The sequence below is a fragment of the Crocuta crocuta genome, unplaced genomic scaffold, assembly GCF_008692635.1.
Source record: "Crocuta crocuta isolate KB4526 unplaced genomic scaffold, BGI_CrCroc_1.0 scaffold24, whole genome shotgun sequence".
Lineage (NCBI taxonomy): Eukaryota > Metazoa > Chordata > Mammalia > Carnivora > Hyaenidae > Crocuta > Crocuta crocuta.
Window position 1 is genome coordinate 13,277,415 of NW_027530974.1, and position 20,565 is coordinate 13,297,979.

A 20,565-nucleotide genomic window follows, 5' to 3' on the forward strand; every position below is an offset into this window, starting at 1 on the left:
TGGTTAAGCATCCAACTTCGGCTCTGGTCCTGATCTCGAAGTTGGTGGCTTTGAGCCCCGAATCGAGCTCTGTGCTAACAGCTCGGAGCCTGGAGCCTGCTTCAGTTTCTGTGTCTCCCTCTCTCTCTGCCCCTCCCCCATTAGCACTCTGTACCTCTCTGTCTCTCAAAAATGAATAAAATCATTAAAAAAAATTTTTTTAATAATAAAGAATAAACGCCCACACCAGCAAAAACCTATACAGGCTGCCTGTTCTAAATAAAATCTTATCTACCCACATTAATGAATATTTGTGTTTTGTTTTTAACATAGAGACTGGTTTCTATTAGCATCCACAGACCTTTAAAAAAATGAGAACATTTTTAATAACCGGAAGCCATGCCCTGGATCCATTGTGCCTTCGGCAAATTTAAAAAGTGAGTTATTCCCTTACAAGGTTCTGTGTCTCTTCTCAACCTAAATTATACTGGCTCTTAACATCTGGAGGCAGATGCTGGCGAGGATGTGGAGAAACGGGCACCCCCCTACACTGTTGGTGGGAATGTAAACTGGTACAGCCCCTCTGGAAAACAGTGTGGAGGTTCCTCAGGAAACTAACAATAGAACTCCCCTATGACCCAGCAATAGCACTGCTAGGAATTTACCCAAGGGATACAGAAATGCTGAGGCATAGGAGCACATGGACCCCAATGTTCATAGCAGCACTCTCCACAATAGCTAAAACATGGAAAGAGCCTAAGTGTCCATCAACAGATGAATGGATCAAGAAGATGTGGTTTATCTATACCATGGAATACTACATGGCAATGAGAAACAATGAAATCTGGCCACGTGTAGCAACATGGATGGACCTTGAGGGTGTTATGCTGAGCGAAATAAGTCAGGCAGAGAAGGACAAATATCATATGTTTGCACGTATAGGAGGATTAGGAGGAACTTGACGGAGGAACAAGGGGGAGAAGAAGGGGGGAAATGGTGGGGGAAAGGGAGAGAGGCAAACCATGAGAGACTCTTGAATGCTGACAAAAACTGAGGACTGATGGATGTGGGGGGGAGGAGGGAGGGGCATGGAGGAGGGCACTTGTGGGGATGAGCACTGGGTGTTATGTGGAAACTAATTTGACAATAAACTATTAAAAAAAAAATGTAAAAAAAAAAAAACCATCTGGAGGCAGAAAGCTTGGTTGGTTGAGTCAACGGGGCAGCTTAACTGCCACAAATAAAGAAGGCTTTATTTCCTGGGTTAATGGTATCAGCCCCTCCCAGCGAGGCAGGGATGCCAGTGGGGGAGGGCATTCCCCGAAGGCAAAGCCTCAGGGTGCTGTTTTGAAGGCCTTCTAGAGGTTGATTCTGGGCTTGAGGTCGCTGGGGGTTTATGCTTACTCTGAAAGGCGATCTACCCCAAGATAGTGCCAGGTGTCTGTGGCCTAACTTCCCCGCAGCTCTGTCGCCTCTGCCCAGAACCAGGAAGGGGGTAGTGGTGGTTAAGCGGCTGTAGAAAAGCCAACTCTAAGACGGCTAATTACTAGTTTAAATAACACGGTACAACTGGCTTTGGTAACATGATCTATTTTATTGGGTTTGTTCACACACATGACAAACAGAAGCTGAGGTTTGCGTGCCTAAAAGTTACCTATTTTGGGGCCCTGTGATTGGGAGTTATTCAGCAGGAGTTGGAGGGGAGGAGGGAGAAAGGGGGATCCTGGGAGGTCGGTAAAGTCCTCTTGAGGCCACAGTGGGGGGAGGGGAGCCACCAGGCACAGTGAAGATGGTTCGAAGCCAGAACCTGCCTGATTGTCTAGTAGGTCAGGATTTTACTAAACCAGACTAAACCCACCCATTGCCCCATGGTAATTGGTGGTACTGACCTATGATGAGATTGGGTGACCTCTAATAAAATGTCACCTGATGACTCATGAGGAGAAATAACAGTGTGTGATTTTTTCTTTAAAGATTTATTTTTCTTTAGGGATACCCGGCTGGCTCAGTCGGTAGAGCATGTGACTCTTAATCTTGGGGTCATGAGTTCAAGCCCCATGTTGGGTATAGAGCTTACTTAGAAAAGAAAAGAAAAGAAAAGAAAAGAAAAGAAAAGAAAAATCAACTGGATTTCATAAGACTAAAAAAAAAAAAATTAATGTTATGTGGGGTACCTGGGGGGTTCAGTTGATTAAGCATCCGACTCCTGACTTTGGCTCAGGTCATAATCTCACGGTTCAGGTGCTTGAGCCTCGCGTGGGGCTCTGCACTGACAGTGCAGAACCTGCTTAGGATTCTATCTCTCAAAAAATAAATAAATAAAAATAAACTTTAATAAAAGACTATTACAAAAAGATTTTTTAAATGTTTTTATTTATTTTTGAGAGACAGAGTGAGAGCACGAGTGGGGGAGGGACAGAGAGAGAGAGAATCTCAAGCAGGCTTTGCACTGTCAGCACAGAACCTGACTCAAGGCTCGAACTCACAAACCCTGAGATCATGACCTGAGCCAAAATCAAGAGTCAGACAGTTAACTGACTGAGCCGCTCCAGGGCTCCAACAATGTGTGATTTTTTGATATTCAGAGACACCTGCCCTTTCACCAAACAGAAAGCAACCTTACTTTTCTCCTGCTCCAAGCCTCTGGGTTTCTAAGCTCTTTTGTATCTTGGAACATTCTGTGTGAGGACTTGACAGCATCAGGCCTGGGCTCAGTGTGAGAACCTGAGATTCAAGTGAACAGACTTCCCGAAACAGAGAAACAAAGAGGGCAGAGGCCTGCTCGACTGGGCTGGCTTTCTAAGACCACTGGAGTTGACGGTGATCAGCACGAGGGAGCCACCCTGTGCCCTTNCATAACAAAGTACCAAAGTGGGTGCTTTATACATTTTTTTAAGGTTTTATTTATTTTTGGAGACAGAGTGTAAGCAGGGGAGAGGCAGAGAGAGGGGGACACAACAAATCGGAAGCAGGCTCTGCACTGACAAGCTGACAGCACAGAGTGCGACATGGGGCTCGAACTCACGAACCAGAAGATCATGACCTGAGCCGAAGTCGGACGATTCACTGATGGATCTACCCAGGCCCCCCAAAGGTGTTTTAAAACACAGAAATATTCTCTCTCAAAATGTCGCCGACTACAAGTCCACAGTCCGGATGTTGGCCAGGCCGTGCTTTCTCTCAGGCTCTGAGGGAGAATCTGTTCTGCGCCTTCTTCTTGGCTTCTGGCATTGCCAGCCATGCTTGGCGTCCCTTGACTTAGAGACACATCACTCCAACGTCTGCCTCTGTCTTCACATGGCGTTCTTCTGTGGGTCTTCACATTCTTCCCTCTGCGTGTGCCTGTCCCTACCTCTCCTCCATTTATTTATTTATTTAATATATTTTTAAAATACATAGCTATGATTTCATTTAAAAATTGTTTTTAAGTTTATTCATTCATTTTTGAGAGAGAGAGTGCGAGTGCAGGAGGGACAGAGAGAGAGAGGGAGAGAGAGAGAGAATCCCAAGCAGGCACCATACTGTCAGCACAGAGCCCGATGTGGGGCTTAAACTCATCAACTGTGAGTTCGTGACCTGAGCCGAAGTTGGACACCTAACCAACTGAGCCACCCAGATGCCCGTATTTAATAATTTCCTTGAATGTTTATTCATTTTGAGAGAGAGTGGGGGAGAATCCCAAGTGGGCTCTGTGCTATCAGCACAGGGCAGGATGCGGGGCTGAATCCCACAAACTGTGAGATCACAACCCAAACCAAAGTCAAGAGTCAGATGCCCAACTGATTGAGCCACCAAGGTGCCCCTGTTTTTTTTCTAAAGTTTATTTATTTTGAGAGAGCGAGAGAAAGAACACACATGTGTAAGTGGGGGAGGGGCAGAGAGAGAAGGAGACAGAGAATCCCAAATAGGCTCCACACTGTCAGCTCATCGCCCGATGTAGGGCTCGAACTCATGAACCAAAAGATCATGACCTGAGCCAAAGTCGGACACTAAGCCAACAGAGCCACCCAGGTGCCCCTTCTCCTTTTCATATAAGGATGCCAGTCACATTGGATCGGGGACCCACCCTCCTCATCTACATCTGTGATAACCCCATTTCCACATAGGATCACATTCTCAGGGACTTGAGGTGAGTGTCTCAGTCTGCTCTGCTGCCGTGACAAACTACCACAGACTGGGAGACTGGAATGACAGCCAATCCTTTCTCACAGCTCTGGAGGCTGGGAAGCCCGATACCAAGGTGCCGGCCGATTCAGTTTCCCGTGAGGCATCTCTTGCTGGCGTGCAGACAGCTGCCTTCTCGCTGTGTCCTTCTCCCACGGTGGCAACACAGAAGGAGAGAGCGCTCTGCTATCTCTTCGTGGAAAGGCGCCAATCCCATCATGGAGGTCCCCATCCTCATGACCTCACCGATCCCTAAACCCCCCCATACATAGTCCCATCAGGGGCTAGGACTTCAACATTGGAATCTTGAGGCGATGTGCACATCCAGGCCATTAAGAGACTTCACCCCAGGGACAGAGGTGTGAGTTTTCCAAGCTAAACCCTCCACGGAGGGAAGTGGCACAACCCCTAACACAGGAATCGACACCTCCACCTCCAAATCAGTCCTTTAAGGACCCAGCCATTTGACCCCTCTCAGAAGAATGCCAGCCAGCTTGGGCTCTGCTCTGGAAGCTGGCACAGTCCCCTTGATTGGAAACAACCCCGAGGGGAGTAGAGCCTGGCCAGGACTCAGGCTGCTTTCTCCCCTCAGCTCCCACATCACCTACAAATTCCCATCTCGTGATGCCCATCCCCACCTCTGCCCTGACCCCAGATCACATGATGGGGCTGAAGCCCTCCCCAAAAGATGGGTTCTCTCCGGCTTGTTCTGTGTTCCTGCCTCCCCCACCCCCACCCCCACCACCGGGTATTTAAGTAGGCATGTCTTTGTTTGGAAACACTGTGCTCACCACTATTAATAATACATTGAGAGCTAGCGCATCTCCAAGGAGCTCCAAATGCTTCCCAGGCATTATCTAATTAGCCCTCACCCAAAGCCCTGCTCCAGCAAAACCACCAGGGAAGCCAGTGGCCAAATCTGCACAAGGAAGGGACAGAGACATCCTCGGGGCTCTCTGCGAGGGCCTGAAGCACAGTACCCACCCAGACGGTCGGGTGACCCCCGCTTCCACTGAAAAGGCTACTGTCAAACTCCCGCCTCGCCCCCTCCGGATTGGGAAGCTGGGTCAGAACGATTTGCAAAACCCCAGAAGGGCGTTCCTTTCCTCCTTGTACAGGTAAGCGGCCACCCCTGGGGTAGCAGTTCCCATATGCCGGTTGAGGCACCTGTGTGGATATCCTTGTCACACGCACACTCGCCTACCCGCTTTGCTTGATGGGGCCACCAAAGCGGGGAAGGGTTCTTGGAGGGGAGCAGCCGGTGTGGACCCCTTGGGGCGCCCATCTTCCCACCCCACATGCTGCCTCGGGGTCTCCAGTGCCTAAGACAGCCAGAATGCTTACTGGTGCAGGATGTTAAGCCCCCACCTTCCCCCCCGGGAGCCAAGCAGGCCACATGCACGCGTGCATCTTGCACATCCAATTAACTGATTTCCCCTCAGCACCTGGCTCAGCGCCTTCCTCCCACCTTGAAAGTATTCTGTGCATATATGGGGATATAAAATGGGAATATTAATTCCTTCATCCTCCCAAAAGTCCTCAGTGGAAGATGGGGCTGGAAATTTTATCTGCACTTTACAAATTAGCACAATGAGGCTGAATGTGCGAGTTGACTTGTCCGGGATCGTCCAATTTACACGTAGCAGAGCCCTAAACAGAACTCAGATCTTTGGACTTTCTGGATGGAATATTTGCCACTGGACTGTGTCCCAGCCGCCCACCTGCTCTTTCTGTTCCATTCAGAAAGCTCACATTCCCAAATCCTTGAGGAAACGAAAACCGCTCTCATCTAGGAGGAAATAGCCCACTGACACAGGTGTGAAATAAAAGCACGAATGAGACAGAGGAACGTTTTCCCCCAGGGAGTCCATCTGAAAACCCAGAACCATTCCTATCATCCTGGTACATTTTCGGAGAGCACAGGGGGTCACAGTGATGAGCAGAGGTCAAAGGCAGGGTGGGCGATTGCCTTCCGCAAACTGAGAACTGTTCCAAAACTGAGAACTGTTGATATAAAGGTTTCATATACGTGGAAGGAGTCAAAGAAGAGTTAACATAACTCTTACGTAGCACAGAGCAGTTGCAAATATACATACTTTCACGTGCATTCTTTCATGGAACGGCATAAAGACCCTGCAAAATAAATACTGTTAACCCTATTTTTACAGTTGAGAACATTGATGCTCAAAGATCCCTCGCCTGGAGACACCTAAGCTATAAATTTCAATCACTCTTCAACTTGTGTGTTTTGACCATTTCAGTTCATCACCATTTCCTTTTGTCAGGATTCCAGAAGTATCCCCCTGAGGATCTGTTGACGACCTACCTGCATCCGTTCTCACTAGGACAGACATCATTGCTGTTCACTGATTACTGATTCAATCTCCCTCTCCTTCCCGGGACTCAAAAGCACTGCGCCTTCCTGGCCCCTCAAAGCTGGACTTCACCACTTGGCTTGCTTTTCACCAATGCCACGGGAGGAGAAAGGGTGCGTGTCACTTCCAAGTGGAAACATTTAACTCCTGGTGTGAGTACCTGCCCACCCCCGGCATTCTCTCCCTGCCGCAGCAATGGTGAAAGCACGTGCTGAGATAGTCTCTAGAAGCCTGGTCCCAGGAGCGACCACCACGAGTGCAGACCCCCTGCTGACCCCCATCTTTCATAAGCAAGAAATGCCCTAATTGTTTTAAGCCACTAAGATGTCAGGCTTGCTTCTTGCTGTGCCTTAACCCGTTCTATCCCAACCAGCTACACTGCCCAGGATTTCCTTGGGAGAATCTACCCTACTTCAAGCAACCTTGGGTGGATCTGAATCTACTCCCAGCTCTGACGGATAGACCCTGATTGGTACATGCCAACTGGTAATGTCACCCCCTCCTGTCACAGTGACTGGTTTAAGCACCCATAATAATGTAGGCCCACGAGAATGGACTCCCAGTATTTCTCGGGAACCGTTCGGGGATGAGCCGTCAGTGTGAAAGGGAAAGTTGTGCAATGGTGAGGGAAAACAGTGCACTTTCCCCAGCAATGGGAGTAAACCTCCATCACTTCTGGTGACCGTCTTGTCCATAAAGGAAGCCTCCCCGGGGACAAAGGTGACCCATGGGCAAAGGCAAACGCTGCAAATAAATTGTAGACATAAAAAGCAAAAGTCCACAGTCAGCTGCAGGCCTTTCACAAATGAGCCAATAAGACCCCTTAATTCTCTAAGCCTGGCCGAGGCGAGCTTTCGGTCTCTTAGAATTTAAAAACAAAAACCCTAGCTGATGATTTTGAAAAACTCCCTCCTCAGAATAATAACCCATTGATAATATTGATACATAGATATAGATACAGATGTATTTCTACTACCAGTCCTATGGCTCTTTGAGGTTTCAAGTTGTTTTTTTAATTAAAAAAATTTTTTTAAGTTCATACATTTTGAGAGAGAGAGAGCGTGTGTGTACATGCAGGAGCAGGGAAGAGGCAGAGAGAGAGAGAGCCCCAAGCAGGCTCTGCACTGGCATCTATGGGGCTTGAACCGACGAGCTGTGAGATCATGACCCAAGCCTAAGTCAAGAGTCAAACACCTAATCCACCCAGACACTGGGGTTTCAAGTTTTGACTTCTGTTGGGTTGTAGATATTCCTGAGAAAGCCAAGAGAATTGAAATCTGGAGTCAGAAAGAGTTTTAAAGAACATATGGCCTAAGTGTCTCCTTTTATAAATGAGGGACGAAGGCACAGTCTCTCACGCTGCGCAGTGTGCATTCTCGGGCTCCTATTGACCTCTGACCCCATCGGCGGTAGGCTGTTCTGTCTCGGGATTGTTCCGGGATTCAGAGGAGATAACGTACATCAAGCTCCTCGCATACTGGCTGGCACAGTTGGTGGATAGCCAACAATTGCTGACTCGTTTTTTTTTATCAGTGACTCACATTTTAGTATTTAAGATGGGGGTGGGGGGTAAATACCTGACACTTCCCTTGTCAGTCATTATACTGAGAGAACTTGCCCAGAGCAGAAAAGGAGCCACACCTTTGACCTTGACCCAATAACCAGCCATGGTCATCTACAGAGAGGCAGGTGAACCCCAAGGTCTGCGTTGGTGCCTGTGACCACTCAGGAGTGTGTGTGCCAAGCAAACACAGCACGGGAATTAACCTTCCCAGGACCACGCAGGCGTAATGGCCTAAGGAGACCAGGGGTTCCTCATGAAGCTGAGAGAGTTTGTGGCTGAAATTCTGAGAAAAACTGGGGAACTGGCTTCTAGACTGGGCAGCCGCACAGCAGGGTGCAATACAGAAAAGAGCAGGCATGTGCCTCCACCCCTTCCATAGAGAGCTTCACGGCACGTGCACCCCAAGATTTGGCACCCCAATTTGGTGACAACGGTTGGAATGCAGACGCGCTTGCTGAGCATTCTCAGAAATATCTAGTGGAGATTCTGCAGAGGCTGGGGGTCCTGATAACCTGTTAGGACAAGGACCATGAATGGCTGCTCATGAATGGCCAAGTGGACAGGGGCTCATACATGTGGGTGGCTACAGTACCGGGGACGCCATGTCTACCAAGGACAGCAGAAACACAGGCCACAGGATGTAAGCTCAGCCCTGATTTAATAAATGGCGGTAGGAACAGAGCACCTCTCTCCTGGGAACGGGCAGGATATAGCAGAGAAGAAAGAGAAAGACTTCATTCGGAGCATCCCCAGGTCACCAAAGCAACTGTGATCACTTGCGGTTTGGGTTTTATGAAAAGCCAGCCCTGGAGAAGGGTTGCCTTGTTTGTTTCGTGTTCTGATGTTCTCAAGTCTTGGATTAAACAAGATAACAGAAGGAAGCCACCCCGAGTGCTCTGTCCCTAGCACAAAATGAGCATGGTATCAATGGCAAGTGCCTTTCCCTGCTTCTCTCTGGAGTGTGATTCTCATCTGAAAACCAGCTGGACCACACGTACTCAGATAGGTCACCTCGAAAGGATGGGCTGTTACGTAGACGGAGAAATTGAGAGGTGTACCCTCTCCTTGCTACCGATGCAATTGTAGGGCATCTCACATTCTCTTTATTTATAAACAGAAGATAAAATAACCCCACCCCTCCCCTACCCACCTCGGGAGGATTAAATGAAATCATGAAAAAGGAAAGGGTTTTATCAGATTCTGAAGGGCTGCAATGCCTTCATAATTCTTCTTATCCCAACACAGCTGGGAAGTTGACAGACAGAACTTCAGGACTCCTTCCAAATGAAGTCAAGGAATCTTGGACCCACCCCCTCAAAGAACAAAGCAGCAGCTCTCTCTCTCAATCTCTCTCTCTCTGACACGTTTTTTTTTTAAAGAAACAAATTCCTGGGATTTATCTGATTGCCACTTTGCTCAAGCAAATCATTTTTCTAATCTAAATGCAGTAGCAGTTGCGGTCGTTGGAAAATGACTTACTCTTCTTACCACTCTGCCTTGGTGACAGGAAGAAAATGAGACAAACTGTAAAAGGTGTGCTCTATATTTCATTCCATATTACAGAAATACTCCAAACACAGTGATCCTGTGCAATTGTTCCAGAGTCAGATGGGCCGGAGGGTGGGTGGGGTGAGGGAGGCTGGGAAGCTGGTACCCGAGGCAGCTCAGGAGGCAGTGACCATGAAGGGGCAGAGAAAGACGCATGGGCCGGGCATTGGGCCGAGTTCCTGTCCCCTGTATCCACCCACATCCACACACAGATCCCCACTGTCCACGTTCTCTCTTTTCTCTCAGCTCTAAAAGTCCCCTCTTAAGAAAGACTAACAAGGGCTCCTGGGTGGCTCGGCCAGTTGAGTGTCTAACTCTCGATTTCAGCTCAGGTCATACTCTCACAGTTCATGAGTTTGAGCCCCCAGTCAGGCTCTGTGCTGATGGTGTGGAGCCTGCTTCAGTTCTTTCTCTCTCCTTCTCTCTCTTCCCCTCTCTGCGCCCCCCCCAAAATAAATAAATAAAGTTAAAATTTTAAAAAGAAAAAGGAAAAGGAAAGAAAGACTCTAACAAGGGCTCCTGGGTGGCTCAGTCGGTTGAGCGTCTGACTCTTGATCTCCACTAGGGTCGTGGTCTCACAGTTCATGAGTTTGAGCCCTGTGTCAGGCTCTGTGTTGACAGTGCAGAGCCTGCTTGGGATTCTCTCTCTTCCTCTCTCTGCCTGTCTCTCTCTCTCTCTCTCTTTCTGTCAAAACAAATAAATAAACTTAAAAAAAGGACTCTAACAGAAGCCACTTAAACCTCAGGGTGAATGTAAGACACCCCATTACCTCTCTCTAAAGGTATTTCTGTTTTAACCCTTATCACTGTTTAAGCCCTTCTGTATAATATTCAAGCCCCCAAATACGAAGACAGTCTCCAATATGTGGCCTCTGCCTGCCTCTCTTACCAGTCCATTGATCTGCTCCACCAACTCTGTGCCCAGCCCGTGGTAATAGAAGGGCCATACATCTCGACTGTGGTGGTAGTTTCACAAGACTGCACAGGAGAAAAAAACCTATGTGGTCACCAGCATGCACACGAGTGCGTGTATAACTTATGAAGACCAAATAGTTTGCGAATTGTTCCGATGTCCATTCTGTTGCTCTAGTGCTAGACTATAATTACACAAGACGCCAACATGAAGAAAGGAGAGTGGGGGGGCACCTGGGTGGCTCAGTGGGTCAAGTGTCTGACCTTGGCTCAGGTCATGATCTCGTGGTCTGTGGGTTCAAGCCCCACTTTGGGCTCTGTGCTGACAGCTCAGAGCCTCCTTCAGATTCTGTGTCTCCCCATCACTCTGCCCCTCCCATGCTCATGCTCTGTCTCTCGCTGTCTCTCAACAATATATAAAAACATTCAAAAATTAAAAAATAAAAAGAAGGGAGAGCTGATACAGGCAAGCCCCACCCCCCATACATTTTTCTTACAACTTCCTGTGAATCTATCTTTATTTCAAAATATAAAGGTTAAAATAAAATGCATCAGGTTTTCTCATGTCGTTATGTCTTTTCTTTCCTTTTTTTAAATGAAAGGCAGACTGCCACGTGCAGCACTTCATTTGGATATGTCTGGAGTCTTGGAAGCCTGACTATGCTATGTTCTACAAATGGACCTTGAGAACTTGTTTTGAAGTTCTAACAGGGGAGCGAAGCTACATATACCCTTGACCAAAGAATGGTCCTCCCCTATTGGGGAAGGTCGTCTTCTTCGACCTAGCCCACAGCTTCTGGAGAGACGCACATGGAGCAGTGAGGGAGGAAGGGACACCGTCTAGCCAGCCAGATCAGCCGAATCAGCCCTGGCGATCAACGGGGCAACAGATGTCACAGCCAGATCACCCTCACATCCTCTGTATTTCTTTTGCTAGATTATTATCACTCTCATCTATACCTACTAAGTCTTCATTCTTCAAATCAGCTCATGCCTCATTGCAAAGTACAAACTAGGCACTCAATAAATGTTTATTAAATCAGTGAACGAGTCGTCCGTGTTTTTCTGTGATAAAGAAAGAGGCTGTGAGGGGAAAAAAAAAGACAGAAAAGGGCTGTGAATCAATAAAATGACATAATCTTGCAGATAAAAGCATGCAGTTGGAAGTCAGCCAATCTGACTGAAATCTCACTTCTACATGCTCCTCTAGCTGTGTGCCTTCTGAGCTTGGTTTCCTCACCTTCGAAGTAGGAATGGTATTAACATTGTACGGTTTTTAACGAAGGTTACATGAATTTATGCAGCGTGATGCAGTAAGAAATATGTATTGGGTCTTCTCCCCAGTTCCTGACACAGAGCTTCTAAAATCTTTGGAGTTTCCTACAAATCAAAACCACAGTGGGATATCATCACCTCACACCTGTCAGAATGGCTAAAGCCAAAAATCAAGAACAACAAGTGTTAGCGAGAACGTGGGGGAGAAAGGAGCCCTCGTGCAGTCTTGATGGGAATGCAAATTGGTGCAGCCACCGTGGAGAACAGTAAGGAAGTTCCTCAAAACTACCGTACGATCTAGTAATAGCACTACTGGGTATTTACTCAAATACAAAAACACTAATTTGAGACGACATATGTACACCTTTGTTTACTGCAACATTATTTACCATAGCCAAATTATGGAAGCAGCCCAGATGTCCATCAATAGATGAATGGATAAAGGGGATGTGGTATATATACAATGGAATGTTACTCAGCCATAAAAAAGAATGAATTCTTGCCGTTCACAACAACATGGATGGAGGTAGAGAGTATAATGCTAAGGGAAATAAGGCAATCAGAGAAGCACAAATACTATATGATTTCACTCAAATGAACACAGAGGTAAAAAGAGAGAGAGGCAAACTAAAAAGCAGAGTTAACTGTATAGAACAAACTGGTGGTTACCAGAGGGGAGATGGGTTGGGGGATGGGTGAAATAGAGGGGATGAAGAGCACACTTATCATGATGAGCGCTGTGGACTACACGGAAGTGTTGAATCACGATATTGTACACCTGAAACTAATATAACACACCAGGCTTCAATTTTTAAAAAAATAAATTAAAACATAAAATAAAATCCTTGAAATTTCCTGATAGGAGCATCTTTTGTTATTCATAACCCGCCCCTTTCCATACCTGAGTTTCTGCTAATTAAGTGATTCTGGGTGGACCCCAAGAGAGCTTCAGGAACAAGGCTGGTCACCAGAGGCACCAACCCTGTGGTTAGAGGATTGGAACTTTCAGCCCCACCCCACAACTCCCAGGAGCTGAGTGGGGTTAAAGATTGAATTCAATCACTAACGGTCAATGATTTAATCAATCACGCCTGTGTAATGGAGCCTCCATAAAAACCCATAAACAACGGGTTCTGTGAGTTTCCAGGTTGGTTAAACAAATCAAAGTGCTGGGACGGGGCACACTTCAGTCAGTTGAGCATCCGACTCTTGGTTTCCATTCGGGTCCTGATCACTCAATTTGTGAGTTCAAGCCCTGCGTCTGGCTCTGTGCTGGCAGCATGGAGCCCCCTTGGATTCTCTGTTTCCCTCTCTCTCTCTCTCTCTGCCCCTCCCCCACTCCTGTTCCTTTTCTCTCTCTCCTTCCCTCTCTCAAAATAAATAAACTTTAATTAATAAATAAAAATAAATTAAAAACAATTATGTTTAAAGTGTTGGGAAGATGGCATGCCCCGAGAGGGCATGGAGCTCCATGAACCTCCCCTACCCCCACCGCTTGCCATACACATCGTCTCCACTTGCCTATTCCTGGCTTGTAGACTTTATAATAAACTTGGTAACAGTAAGAAGTGAAGTGTTTTCCTGAGGTGTGTGAGCCATTCTAGCAAATTATCAAACATGAGAAAGGGATCATGTATAACTGGCTGGTCAGAGGTACACAACCTGGGACTTATACTTAGTATCTGAAGGGGTGAGGTAGTGGGAGCAGTCTTGTGGGACTCACCCCTTCACCTATGGTGTCTGCACTAACTCCAGGCAATGTCGGGTCGGAACAAAACTTTAGGACACCCAGCTGCTGTCCAGACAGTTCAAGAATTGGTTGGTATGAGGGAAAGTCCCACATTGGGTGTCAGAAGTGTTGGGAATAAAAACAGCTCTCACGCACATACAGCCCTTAAAATAGCACCTGGGCATGTAGTAAGCTCTCACATTTGACCGTTATTATCTCTGGGATACCAGTTCTGACCTGTCTCCTCCCCTACCCCTGGCCCACCCTCCCCACGTGTGTCCAAAACATCCTGGGCTCCCGGACCCAGCGTGCACAGGTCATCTAGAGCTCTGAGACAGACTACTCCAAGACTAGAGTCTGAAAATAACGATACCATTTATTTTGCTTACGAATCTCACTCGGGCAGGCTCCTCTGCTCCAGGTGGCATCGGCCAGTGCGGCTCACAGGCTGGGGGGCTGGGACCTACATGTTCACTCACGTGCCCAGTGTCTGATACAGTCTCACAACTGGGACCTCAACTGGGGTTCCCAGTCGGAATCCGAAATGTGGCCTCTAGCTGCGCCCTGGGTTTCCTCACAACGCGGGGTCTACATTCCCAGGGCAAGTATCCCAACAGAAAAAGAGCCAAGTGGAGGCCATATTGCTTTTGATGACCGAGCCTTAGAGGCCACAGTGTTACTTCCTCCCCAATCTATTCAAGGCACAAATATCCTCCAAGATCAAGGCGCCAAGACATAGATTCCCCTTCATGACGGAAGAGTGGCAAGCTTCTTCCACTTGGGACCTGAAATAACACTCTAGGAACCGTGTCTTCTATTTTCTGGGGCCTTGTGAACCCTGGAGAGGTTGTCCCTCCCATGGTTAACGGATTCCATTACGGATGGTAAACTACTGACCCACAAGCACACTTTTCAAATACAAACCAGTCCAGAGCCCACACACAACCAACGTCTTTATTGGTCTGTCATGCTCCGAGCTACTACCGCCCCGTGCCCTCATCACCCCGGGGTCATGTCCCAGACAACTAGGGACAGTCCCTATGCCTCAGAGCCTCACTGAAATTACTCAAAGTAGCCAAACCTAAGCTCGCTTACCCTGCCTCGCTGGTGCCTCCCCTCTGAAACCACAGTGGAGGTTTCTTCTCACTTTTTCCCTCCTCTCTGCCTTCTGACTGATCCTGGTGCTTCGTCAGGTAGTCCCTCATGCCCCTGGCTCTTCCCCTTGGAATCTGTGAGTATAATGAAATATCTTTTCAGTCATAAATGTCTCCTGATCAGTTCACCTTACTCTACCTCAAACTTTCTAATCCTAGGCTATATTTTAGAATAATCATGGTGGAAGTGGAAATACAACCTTCCACTCTCTGCCTTATGTTTGATTATGTACTTGCCTTTCCCCTCAACTTGACCGGGTGCACACAGAAAACAGACCCTTCTTTTATCTCTTTAGCCCCTATGCCCAGCACATAAGAATTACTCAATAAATGTTTTCTGACTGCCTGGCTGACTGAATACTTGATAGCCATATTACAACCTTTGTCTTCTGTATTAGGTATCCAAAGAAATAGGACCCTTCGCGCCTTTTTCCTCTTCCGGGATGGCAACCGTCCATAAACATGTAGAATGGTCCTGCGTTTGACATATTGTCATAGGCTGTTCTACAATATAGCCTCTAACAAAACTCGGCTGTCTTGAACCCCTGGTAATAGAATCATTTACCTTTATTTATTATGTTTTAATTTTTTAAAATGTTTATTTATATTTGAGAGAGAGAGAGAGACAGAGCTTGAGCAGGGGAGGGGCAGAGACATGGAGACAGAATCCAAAGCAGGCTCCAGGCTCTGAGCTGCCAGTGCAGAGCCCAAGGCGGGGCTTGAACTCAATAACGGGGGATCATGACCTGAGCCGAAGTCGGACACTTAACTGACTGAGCCCCCAGTGGTCCCATAGAATCGTTTACCTTTATACCAAGAAGGTTGGGTATAACCTTCATGTTATGAAGGTTAACCTGCATGTGGCATGTGCCCAGGCCGACTTCGAGGAGCTGTTGCTGTGAGACATGAAGTTCTTCGAGGTGGTCTGAAACGGGTCAGCAGGCCCATGGCGGTCCATGTGTGCCAGGTGTGTTCGTGACAGGATCAAGTGTGCTTTCCTTATTGAGGAGCAGAAAGTCATTGTGAAAGTGTTGAAGGTACAAGCACAGAGTCATAAAGCTACATGAAAAAAAAAAATGAAGATTTTTGAGTAGTTAAAAAAACAAAAGAAAAGAAAAGAGAAAAGAAAAGAAAAAAGACTTTTTGCAAATTCCTTGGACACACTGTCCCACACTGGCTGCTTTTTCTTTTCTTTTCTTTTCTTTTTTTTTTTAATTGTAGAGAGTAAGACAGAGGGGAGGGTGACAGGGAATCTTAAGAAGGCTCCATGTTCCGCATGGAGCCCGATGTGGGGCTCGATCCCACCACCAACCCCGGGGATCATGACCTGAGCAGAAATCAAGAGTCGGACACTCTACTGACTGAGCCACCCAGGTGCCCCTCTGCCAGCCCTTCTTCTACGCCACCTGCTAAAGCACAAAAACCCAACTCCTGTCACCTCTTCTTTGTGGGATTTCCTGGGATCACACGACTTTTCAGGGTTTGGACTCGTGGAGACAGAGTGGGACCCCTGAGGTGATTCTTATCACCAGAAGGCTGCCCTGCCGTTCAGAGCACTCCCAGAAGCTGAGTCTGCCGCAGTCATGTGTGCGAACAGCTGGGTGTCCCTTATCCAGGCAGGTCCGTCACACCTGGTGAAACCATTGAAGGGGAATCTCCCCAATACTAAAATCTCTGGGTGGTTCCCAAAGAAAGGGAGTCATGCCTTTAACTGCGCCCATCTCAGAAAGGTTTAGAAACTACAGCGCTCTGCACAGATGCCTGGAACAATGCTCAGATTCTCTAGCAAAGTTGGCGATAAGAAATAGCAAAAACAAGGGGATGCTTCTCCCATCCTTTGGATTTGAATTCCTTCTCCCATTCCTCCTGTGAGCACAATGTCTTCCCCAAAGAACCAGTACCTTCTTCCTCAAGCCCAAATGGTGTATGAGTGGAAGGGCAAGATTTACAGCAGCGTCAAGAAAGACTTCCCAAACCTCTTCCACTTGAGCGACCAATGCTGGGATCCATTTGAGAATTTTTTAAAAATCGAGTCGTATTCCCTAAGAAGAGATAAGGTTGAAAATGTAAATATTTCTTGGGAGAAACAACAAATGGGCATTTGTTCCAGCAAATAATCTTTTTTCATGAGCGGATTTGGTTAAGGGGTAGGAGAGAAAACAGAGAAGAAACCCAGGGGTAGGTACTGAGGGCAGAAGACTGATTCTCTGCCTCCTTCCAGAGGAGGATTCCTTCCTCTGCCAAGACTTCTCCAATGATCATAGAGTTTTGAATAGTTGTCACACACAAAACAAAATCTGGTTCCACATCCTCTGCAGCCCTCGGGTCCCGTTCTCCAAGTCCTCCAACTAACCTGGGTAATCTAGGCACATCTCAGCTGCTCTAAGTTCTTCACAGAAAAATGTTTTTAAATGCATAGCATTCCAGGAAACCTGGGTGACTCAGTTGGTTAAGTGTCCAACTCTTGGTTTCAGCTCAGGTCATAATATTACTGTTCGTGGGTTCGAGCCCCTTGTTAGGCTCCATGTTCTTGGTGCAGAGCCCGCTTGGAATTCTCCCTCTCTCCTCTCTTGCTGCCCCTCCCTGCTTGCTTGCTCTCTCTGTCTCTGTCTCTCTCTCTCTCAAAAATAGGTTAAAACTTAAAATGAACCCATAATAGTTTTAAATAAAATAAAATAAATGCATAGCGTACCTTATAGAGACTAAGACTTTTCTCGGCCAAATTTCAAATGCTAAACGCAACCTCACTCACAACAGCCCAAAGACGGAAACAACCCAAGGGAACATCATCAGGTGAACGGATATGCAAAATGTGGTCTAAACACACACTGGATTATTATGCAGCCTTAGAAAGGAATGAACTTCCAGGACAGGATGCTAAATGAAATAAGCCAGACACAAAAGGCCCGATATTATACGAGATACTAAAGTACACAGGCTTGGGGCACCTGGGTGGCTTAGTCGGTTAAGCATCTGATTTTCGCTTAGGTCATGATCTCGCGGTTCGTGGGTTCGAGCCCCGCATCGGGCTCTGTGCTGACTACCAGCTCAGAGCCTGGAGCCTATTTCAGTCTGTGACTCCCTCTCTCTCTGACCCTCCCCTGCTCACACTGTCTCTCTCTCTCTCCTAGAAATAAATGAAACATTAAAAAAAATTAAAAAAAAAAAAATAAAGTACACAGGCTTTATAGAGACAGAGAGTAGAAGAGTGGTCATTGGGGTGGGGGAAGAAGGGTGATTGTTCACGGGTACAGAGCTTCTGTTTGGGAAGATGAAAAGTTTTGGACATGGACAGTGGTGAGGGTTGCCCACCAAGTGAATGTATTAAATACCACTGAATTAGATACCTAAACGTGGCTAAAATGGTACATTTTATGGTAGGTATATTTTACCACAATAAAAAAAATTTTTTAATGCAATTACCACTCTCCACAGGCTATTACTTGCCTGTCACCCTGTCCTTTGACTCAACCCTCTATCACCGATGGACTGAGCGCCACCAAGCAGGGAAAAGCCATGTCCAGGAGGCTGGGAGTGTGGCCAGGCGAAGTTTCTAACACCACCGACAGGCCAGTACTTACGCCACACAAACGAAGGCTGTTTCCACACTGTGCCTGAAACGCACCTTGTCCAGCCTCCTCTCTGTTACCTCACACCTTCAGTAGCTGCCTTTTGCCCACAAACTCAAGTTCTAAAACTGAGGCCAGAGTTCAACACCCACCCCATCTGGTCCAACCTTCTAAGCTCTCTCTCCGGACCCACCTCCACCAACTGCTCCACCCACCTGGCCTCTTCCCCACCCTCCAAACACCCCCTGTGCTCACTCCTTGCTGGGTCTCCTGCCCTCCTCACCATCCAGCGTGAGTCCCCGCTCCTTAGTGGCCCCCCCCGAAGCCGTTCATCCTGACCCAGTGCTTTCTGAACAGCACCCTTTGTCTACATCATTCCCTTTATTGCTCGGTTATACAACAGATCTACTGGTGGTGGTAATTAGATTCCGAAGATTCGGGCTCTAAGGAACTGGAGGAGATTATTTCGACTCCCTTAATTTGTAGTGAGGACCCCGAGCCTGAGCGATTCCTTGCCCAAGGTCCCAGCACTCATTAGTGGCAGAGGAGGGAACAGAATCATGTCCTGACACCGGCTCCCTTCTCTTCTCCATGGCCCCAGGTTGGCTATTGTCCCCAACTGGGTTTGAAGCGATGCCAGGGCAGGCGAGGGCCATGCCCCATGTCATCCGTGTCCCCACAAACCCAGTGCACTTTTACTAAGTCCCAGTTGAAACCATAAAGGTGTTTCGAGATGATGCCGCAAGGGCTTCAAATTTCTCTTAAGAAATACAGTTTCCTAAGAACACATTTTCCTCAGGGCACCTGGGTGGCTCAATTGGTTAAGCTTGTGACTTCGGCTCGGGTCATGATTTCACGGTTCATGAGTTGGAGCCCGGCATCAGGCTCTGTGCTGACAGCTAGGAGCCTGGAGCCTGCTTCGGATTCTGTGTGTGTGTGTCTCTCTCTACCCCTCCCCTGTTCACGCTCTCTCTGTCTCAAAAATAAATAAACATTAAAAAGAAGAAGAAGAAAGAAAACATTTTTCTCCTCTTCCAATCCAGAATCTCTCTCTTCCTTGTCAATCTTCCAAGGGGGAATTAGACAAACCGAAACAAAAACATTTGGATCATATATTTGAAGAATCTTAGCCCATTTCTGCAACCCCAGAAACATGTTCAGCTTACTGCTTGGCCTTAAAAGTGGACCCAGCATAAACCGAACCAGACCTACTCGCTCTAATTTTATCTCAACTCTGCAGACAGATAGCAACCTGGGTTGGTTCAGTTCATCTATTTCCTGGGCCGTGAATTCACTGGCGCTGCTGTCTCGGCTGCGTGGGCACCCTTTCGGTTACAACCCACACGGGCTGCTTCCTCCTCCACAGCGCTCTTAACAAGAAAAAAGAAAACACAGCTTCGCCTCACCTCTGCAGAGACAGAACCCTTCCTGGAGGGCCAGGCTGCGTCCCCTTCGAGGGGTTATTCTAGACGTCGCCTTACCTGGGGCAGAACACAGCTCCCCTCGGTCAGATGAGCTCATCTTTCTGGGAAGCCGTTCGTCCCTCCAGCCTAATGGATCCCATCAGGAAGAGGATGTGGCTTTTCCCAGCACGAACCAGAAACGCTGGAGGTGACGGCCGCAGTGAGTGATGGGGGCCTCCTGCCAGCCCACCGGCACCCAGGTTTGCTGGGGAGAAAGACAAGAAAGAAACCTGGGCCACGTTGGGACTGCTGAGAAACTTTTGGGAGGTTGACCGGGACGGAAGGCCGGGATTCGCAGTTACAGAAGCCGCGTGCGCAGTCTAATCACAACCTGGGCAGACACGGATGCCAGAAACAAGTGTCATTCATCACCTGAAAACACCAACTAAGGTAAACACTGCCACAAACTCAGGAGGAAAGAAAAAAAGGAGGGGAGGAGGAAGGAAAGAGGGGCCATCACTCTGGATATCAAGCAAATCAAATTACCCTGAAGGCCCGGCCAGACACACGCATTAATCATCGGTTATCCCAGCTGCACACCTGTACGGGAAGGAGAAACTGGCTGATCCAAATGGTTAGGGCAGAGGGTGGGCGAGCGGCTTCCCCGGGGGCCGGACGGGAGGGACAGGGGTGCAGTCCCAGGGGACCCCAGCCCAGAAGTGGCCACCCCCAGCCCTCCCCGGGCCAGTTGGAAGGAAGAGGAGAATTCGACGCAGGCCGGCGGGTGTGAGCCCCAGCTCTCCAGACAGGCCACTTTCTTCTGGAGCCCATGTCCCTGTCTTTGGAGCTGGGCAAACCTGGGGAGCCGCTGCGTTCGGCAGCTTTCCCTGGAA

General features: G+C 47.8%; 1 non-coding gene across 1 annotated transcript; it reads left to right on the plus strand.

Moving 5' to 3' along the window:
- Nucleotides 1–1,973: 1,973 nt before the first annotated feature.
- TRNAK-CUU (transfer RNA lysine (anticodon CUU)) lies at nucleotides 1,974–2,046 on the plus strand. The gene has a single exon. It is a non-coding gene; the product is annotated as a tRNA-Lys (tRNA).
- The last annotated feature ends 18,519 nt before the right edge of the window (nucleotides 2,047–20,565 follow it).